Source organism: Bos mutus, chromosome 7 (assembly GCF_027580195.1).
Source record: "Bos mutus isolate GX-2022 chromosome 7, NWIPB_WYAK_1.1, whole genome shotgun sequence".
NCBI lineage: Eukaryota > Metazoa > Chordata > Mammalia > Artiodactyla > Bovidae > Bos > Bos mutus.
The window spans coordinates 90,632,213-90,640,068 of record NC_091623.1 but is presented as its reverse complement, the minus strand read 5'-3'; positions in this window follow the sequence as shown (position 1 = coordinate 90,640,068).

Below are 7,856 nucleotides of genomic sequence, written 5' to 3'. Positions count from 1 at the left end.
AGTTTCCAGAGAATTTGTTTCATAACCAAAAGAGGGTGGCAGTGGGGGCATGGTTGGACAGAGGGAGCTCCCAAATTTCTCTTCAGGCAGCAGTCTGTTTGCAAGGGAGCTGAGGGCTTTGCTTAAAACTGCCTGTGCAGCTGCTGTTTGTACTTAGACAATACATTACAGATCAATAAAAACAGCAAAATTCTCCAAAAGTGCTTTACATAAAATGAAAATGCCAATTGCCCATACCAAAAAATTAATTACTGTTACGATGATCATGACGGAGACTTTGCGGGTGCCAAGTCAATTCCCCCTCTTGTACCAGGCTGACCATGAGGGCTGCCTGGACTGAATGAACCCACACTGCTTGGAAATGTAAATCTACCTCAATTTCAACCGAAAAAATATGCTCCGAGCCAGAAAGCCCTGGGCTGGATCCGTGAGGGACAGAGATGTGAGGAAGCCCTAGATTTACCCTCTCTGGCTGAGTATCGACTCACTGTGTGCCAGGCACATCGGACACCCTTTGCCATCTTTTGTGACCACCTACAAGGGAACATTGAATCCCATTTTACAGATGAAGAAACTGAGGCTAGGAAAGGCTCTGTAACAACTGTTGCCATTTTTTCAGAGACATCCAGACCCTATGCTGAGTGTTTCTATTCATCATCTCTTGGCTCCACACTGTAGGCTCACTTTAACAAATGAAGAAACTGAGGTTCATAAAAGTTGTTGCCCTCCCAAGATCACAGAGCCAATATATGTGACAGACATGGGGACTTCCCTGGCAGTCCAGTGGTTAAGACTCAGCGCTCTCACTGCCGAGGGACAGGGTTCGATCACTGGTTAGGGAACTAAGATGCTGCAGGCCCAGCAGCATAGCCACACACAAAAAGAAAGAAAGAAATGAGACGTGAACCTAAATCCTGGTCTGTCACACTGCAATCCCTGGGCACACAAAGTACGTGTGATAATGGCTCAGAGAGTAGGGCAAATAGAAGTATGAGGCATAAGAGACAAAGGGCAGCCCCTTGCTTGTGGGAAAAAGCATATCAGAAGAGGAAGAAGCTGAATAAAACCATGAGGACTGGTTAGTGAAAGTCAGTCAGTCATGTCCAGCTCTTGGCGACTCCATGAACTGTAACCTGCCAGGATCCTCTGTCCTTGGAACTCTCCAGGCAAGAATACCAGAGTGGATTGCCATTCCCTTCTCCAAGTGATCTTCCCAACCCAGGGATCAAACCCAAGTCCCCCGAATTGCAGGCAGAAGAATGGTTAGAGTCTCAACAAATAGATATAAGGAGGGAGGAGGCTGCAGGCGGAGAGAACCACGCATACAAAGGTGCTGGGGTAGGAACCTGTGAGGTACACTATCTGTGGAACACAGGATAATGGAAAATGGATCAAGAGAAAGTAAGAGTGAGGATGTGGCTACCGGGAAGGCAGTGATGAGGAATGACCCAAGTTGTGAGTTTAAATCCTGGTTTTGCCACTAATTAAGCCTGAGACTTTCGAAAAGTCTCTTTCCTGCCCAAGTCTCAGTTTCCTTATCTGTAACATGGGAGTAACAATAGTTGTTTAACAGCATCATCTTGAGCATTCAGACAGGCGCCACGCCCAACCTAAGGTTCTTGTTACAGGCACTGGGGAGCCACAGAGGAACTCCTGAGAGAGGGATTCAAGCCCGGCTGTGAAGGGACTGACCCAGCCGCTCATGCTGAACCACAAAGGAGCCCTCCCTCGGCTTTAAGATCACTGACTCAGGGTGAGTTGCCCCACCCAACGTTTCTTTGACATCTCCTGTTTTATCTTTAAAGAAGAGTCTTGTGAATTCCCCTATAAGCAATTCAGGCTTGTTTCTACTGTATTAAATCGTAATATTAAATTATTGATCTCCCCCCTAGTAAAATATACAGTAAAAGATACAGGAAGCAGAGCCGTTCACTAGCCTGCCCCCAGCCACCCAAACAGCCAGGCCCAGGCACAGCTGCTCAGGTGATGGCAGTCAGCGGCCCAGGATCATGAGGGGAATGCTTGTCTGGGGGTTGCCTGCCTTAACATCTGCTGGTTCCTTCCCCTAAAATGCACTCTTCCTACCCCAGCCCCCAACAACACTAGATTTTCAGAAAATCTGCTTCACAACGGAAGGGTTACCCCCTTCTGAAACTCAAGTGTCAGCTTAACTGTATCCTCAGAGAGGTCTTGCCTGACCATGCTGGGGAAGTTGGCCACATCACCTGACTTTAATGCTTGCCTGTCTAGTATTTTCTTATTTACCTATTACCAGCGTGTCTGTCTCACCCAGGCAGAATGTCTGTCCCATGAAAGCAGGATTTCTGTCTTGCTCGCTGTGTTCCCACCATACGACAGAGCCTGGCCCATAGCGGGTACTCAGTAAATAAAAGCCGGGAGGGAGGGGAAAAAGAATTAACACAGAACAAAATCTGGGTTCTTGTCCCCAAGATTAGGAGGCTCCTGCAAGCCTCAGTCACTCCTTCTGTAGAAGGCACAGGGTTAGGGTCTTAATCCAGGGACTACCATGGCCACACGAGGACCCCTCCCATTCCTGCACTGCTGTCACTGGCCTGCCTCTGGAGCTGCCCTTCCCTTCCCCATCTCAGAGAGACAGAAATTAATTTCTCTTTGGCATAAACTGATTTTGATGAGCCCAGTCCCGGGCGATTCATCACAGACCTCTCGGGGAGCACTGCAGGGAACGGCGGGTGGCAGCATGACTTATGGGCCTCGCAGCCCCAGACGCCCAGCTGCTTCTGATGGCTCCGGACACCTCCAGCCCCCCTAAATCAGCTGTGACGGAGAGACCTGGAGAGCTGCCCGGCCTGTCCTCCCGCTCGGCGGGTGCCCCTGGCAGGCGCCTCCCAGGTCAGGGGGCACAGGCTGCGCGGAAGCCGGTGACTTCATCCAGGCTGACTCACCCTTAGCCAGCCTCTGGGGACTGCAGGAGGGAGGCGGCAGCAGTCCTCACCAACTTGGAGCTTTGGGGAGGGGGATCCCCACCCTCTCTCCATCCCCAGGGCTTCCCCACACCGGGCTATGCCCCTACCCCACGGCATACCACCATCCCAGAATCTACACTGATGTCCTGCAGATAGCCCAGGCTGAGTACTGGCCTGAAGAGGTCTAGGGCCCAGGCCCAATGCCCCTCATACCAGCCAGGTAAAATGGACCAAGTCAATAACCTCTGAGATTCAGTTTATTCATCTGTAAAGTGGATATGGTGACCCTGGCTCCACCTACTGCTAGGAGGTATTGGGCGAATCCGCTTGATGAAAGAGGGTCTTGAAGATAGGAAAGTACTTATCTAAGTGGAAGAGGGGACAGGAAGCAGGATAAGTGGACCCCCATGCCACAGAGACAATACCAGACCTCTTATCCTGGCATGACATGTCCTGAGTCAATGGCCCACCCTTCCTCTACCCCTTCCCGCTCCAGCACCTTTAGCATCCTTAATTTCCTGGGATACGTTATTCTCCTTCCACCTTTCAGGCCTCATGGTTCTAGGCTGTACTCAGCCTAAAACTCTTCCCTACCACTCTTTCTTCTTTGTCTGGCTAAGTCCTGAACCCTTAAGTCCTCAGCTTAGACATTACTTCCTCTGAGAAGCCTTTCCTAGCACCTCAGGTAGACCCTCGGGTAGACCTGCGCCTGTGTCCTCACAGTCTAGCTGTTCCCAAACATTAACAGTTATCACCGGTGTCTCATATCCGCCTCTTAGTCATTGCCCTTTTCTCACCTGCAACCCTCTGTCTCAGCCAAGTGCTCGGTGTCTGGCAGGTGCTCATTGACGCAGGCTCATTGGAACTGAATTCCTGTGCCTACTCATGTCGGCTGGCAGGGCTGCCCGACGCACTGGCCACACAAGAAGTACTATGCACATCACAAAGTGAGGGGCCAGGACAGGTCAACTGTTCACGCTGCTGTGGCTACTGGGAGTTGATTCTTGGGAATCGGCACCCTTTCCTCACCTGTCCCTGCCCTCAATCACAGCGCCAGCAATGCAGAGGTGGGGAAGAGAACCGGGAGGGCTTCTGTTCTGAAATAACCTGAAGATGCTTACCTGCGTCTAACAGAAGGAATATTCACATGGAGTCAGGAAATCTGAGTGACAACTCACCACCTTCTGACTTGCTTAGAAGACTGACCCCAACACTCTTGAGCCTCAGTATCCTCATCTGTAAAAGAAGAATAATTCCCACCCTGCTGACCTCACAGGGCTGCTGTGAAGACCAAATTCAAAAGTGTGGAGGCAGATGCTTGGTTCATGCTTTACCACCTGAGCCACCAGGGAAGCCCATCCTCTACCATAGTAACTTCCAGAACCTTCACAACAATGTCATCCCCACTTCCTGGGCCTCAGAAAACCTAGGACTTTCCAGACTGAAAACTCTCTGAAGGCAGAGGCCATGTCTCCAAAGTCTGGGCTCCCCATAGAATTGAGGCCATGCCTCTCTCTTCAAACTTTGTCTCCCTCACTGGCCTGGGGGCCAGGTCTCTTTTTTAGACCCACCCCAAGCCAAGGTCAGAGGAGCAAGAAGGGGAGAGGTCCAGCCCCGCTGTCTCCTCGCAGCAGAAGCAGAGGTTCAGGCTGTGGACAGAAGTTGGCCCAGGGCCTGCCTGGTCCTAGCTGCCCCAGCTGATGTAGAGAAGCCTCGTGACTGCCCCTTCTTCCCTGACTCGGGCTCCAGCTTCCCGCCTGACTGGGCTGAGCGCTTCAAAGCCAGCAGCCTCTGAAATGAGGCTGCATAATCCAAACTGGCAGCTGGTGGAGGGAGTCAGGCAGCCCCCCGGCCCCCTGTGTGTATCTCCAGGCACTCCTGTCAATGTTGACTTGTCGGGCAGCATTGGCCACCAGGGTCCCAGGGGATGGTTCTAGGTGCCCGTATCACAGCCAAAGGAGCATTAAAGCTACCAGCATGCCAGTGAGTCCGGGCTGCAAAAGGCCAACACCTTCATGCAAGCAGGCACTGGACGCCCACGTGCTGATGGGAGAGGGGAGCCACGGAGAGTGACTGCTAGGACATACACACGTGCTCACACTCTGCACCACACAGCAGGATGGCACTATGGGCTCTGACACTCCAGACCCAGGATCAAACCCTGCTTCCCCTATTTCCCAGATGTGTGACCTTGGGTAGCACTATGGGTTGAATTACTTTCCACCCAAAATGCGTATGTTGCTGTCTTTAACCCCAGTATGTGAGAATGTGAACTTACTTGGAGATAGGGCCTTTACAGAGATAATCAGGTTAAAATGTGGTCATTAGGGTGGGCCCTAATCCAATATGACTGATGTCTTTACAAGAAGGGGAAATTCGGACACAGTCACATATAGAGGGAAGATGATACAAGAAACACGGAGAAGACTGAAAATAGAACTATCCTCATGGAAAACAGACAATCCACATACACACAAGTTAGCTGATGGGAGAGCAAACGGTCAGGGGTTTGCCCATGTGTGCATTTGTTGTTGTTGTTTAGGCTCTAAACAACATCTGACTCTTTTGCAACCCTGTGGACTGTAGCCCACCAGGCTCCTCTGTCAGTGGGATTTCCCAGGCAAGAATACTGGAGTAGGTAGCCATTTCCTTCTCCAGGGGATCTTCCTGACCCAGGGATTGAACCCAAGTCTCCTGCATCGGCAGGCCGATTCTTTACCACTGAACCACCAGGGAAGTCCCCATGTGTGCATCCATGAGTGTTGATGTGTGCATATGTGCGTGCATAGGTGTTAATGTGTGCATTGAGTGCATTAGGATACTGTGTGCACATGCATGTTAGTATCTGTGCATCTGGGAACTCAACTGCATACCAGTGTGAATTCATACAGAAGTATATGTGTGTGTTGCACACGTGTGTGATGCTTTAACATGTGCATACACACATCTTCTTGGGTACATACATGTGGGGATGACAACATATGGGCACAGTGTGAGTCTGGATGAGTGAGCAAAGGCAGATGTTTAGGCAAGCGTGTGTGAGAACTTTAGGGCCCAAAGCTGGTGCTCCACTACTTACAGTCTAATAAGGAGGTCTGAGAGGCCATCTCGGCCATCTGCCAGCTGGTCTCGAATAGATGCACCCCTTCCCCACATCAGACTTCAATGCTCTTGTGCCCAGGGACGATCCCCTAGAACCCTCCCCTGGTTTTCAGGAAGTCCTTCCAGCATTCTAACCACAATCCCTGGGTGACACTTCAGAAACCAGTAGTCCAAAAGCTCCCAAATGAAACAGCCATCAGTCCTGTGTTCCAAGCACATGTTGGTCCTATGTCCTCATTCAGGTCCGATCTGCCTTTCCAAAGAGGAAGGTGGGCTTCCCCACCCTCAAAGATCTCTCCAATTTGAGTATCCTATTCCTATCCTATTCCTGTCCCCAGAAGGCCCCACACCAACACTCCCTGGGTAGGGAGGAGGTACTAAGTTACCTGGCCTATTTCCCACCATCACAGGATCTGATGTACGACAAAGAACCATGGCTGGACATGGGCCTAGGGTGGGGGTAAGCCCTCAAGCACTAACTAAGCCAGTGCCCACTGGGCATCTGGAACTGTTGGAACTGTGACAGGACCAATACTTTCCAAGGGTGAAAAAGGACCAAAGTGTAGGGCTTGTGGTGGGGAGACTCACAGATGAAACCACCCCCTGGGTGGACTGACTCCTAACCCATACACACTCTTCCCTGTTTAAGACTTGGTGAAGTCCTGAAGGACCAGACTCGGGGAATCAGCAACAGCTCAGCCAGAGTCTCTGCCCCCCAAAACTAGTATCTGAACCTCAGACTTGAGTTCTAGTTCTAATAGTGATAACAATGATAATAAAGGCTCACATTTATCACACCTGGACCTATGCTCACACTTTCAATGCACTGTCTCACTGAGGTCACACACTGTTTCAGTGAGGTTAGGGACTATTACTGTTATCCCCATTTTACAATAGAGGAAAACGTGGCACAGTTTAGCTCAACATGCAGCTGATTCACAGCAAAGTCAAGAGAGCTTGAGTCAAGAGTTACACTTTAACCATAGAACCCTTACTTCACAGAATGACCCTAGACGGTCCCTTCTCCTCTCTCCATCTCCCAGTCTATGCAGTGGGGCTGCTAATGGCCATGGCCACCTAGCTCTGTGGGACTCCCAGCTCTGACTCCTTGGGTGAGGGGATCATGCCTCAGAGTGGGAGCCAGGGCCTCCCCCTAGGGTCTTGTGAAGCATGCAGATGACAGGACAACCAAAACCCACTGAATCAGACTCTCAACATACTGCAACCCCTCCCTTCCCACATCTGCAAGCTTACAAGGCCAAATCATGCACCAAGGTTTGAGAATTTCTGGGGTGGTGGGATCCTTTGACAGGAAGGAAAGTAGTGGAAAGCTCCGCCAACTCAAGCCCTGCTAGAAGGACTTCAAGTCACAAGGCTGAGGATGCTCTGGGGTCTGGCTTACCATTCCTTCCTCATCCAAAGGACAATTCCTCATCTAATGGGGAGATCAGTAAATTCTAGAGGTGTTACCTATTATGGGGGTGGGGAGAAGGAAGAAGTGGGTTCTACCCCTTAATCAGCTCTCCTTGCCATCCCTGAGATGGACAGGCACAAGGGTCTGAATAGATGCCTCCTCCCCAAAAAAGAAAAAAAACTTGAGCGAGCTGGGACCAACCAGCATAGCTGAGGGAGGGGGAGCCTGGGGGTACTGGAGTGGCAGGCAGTAAGGTGGGAAGCCGCACATACAAAAGCTGACCCCAGCCAGGCCTACTGGCCAGCCAGCTCATCCCCACCCCCCTGCGGCAGGCAGCTTGGCAGAGCTGAGCGCCAGCTTCTCCATCCAAACCCGAGTTCCCACCGAGCGTGCTT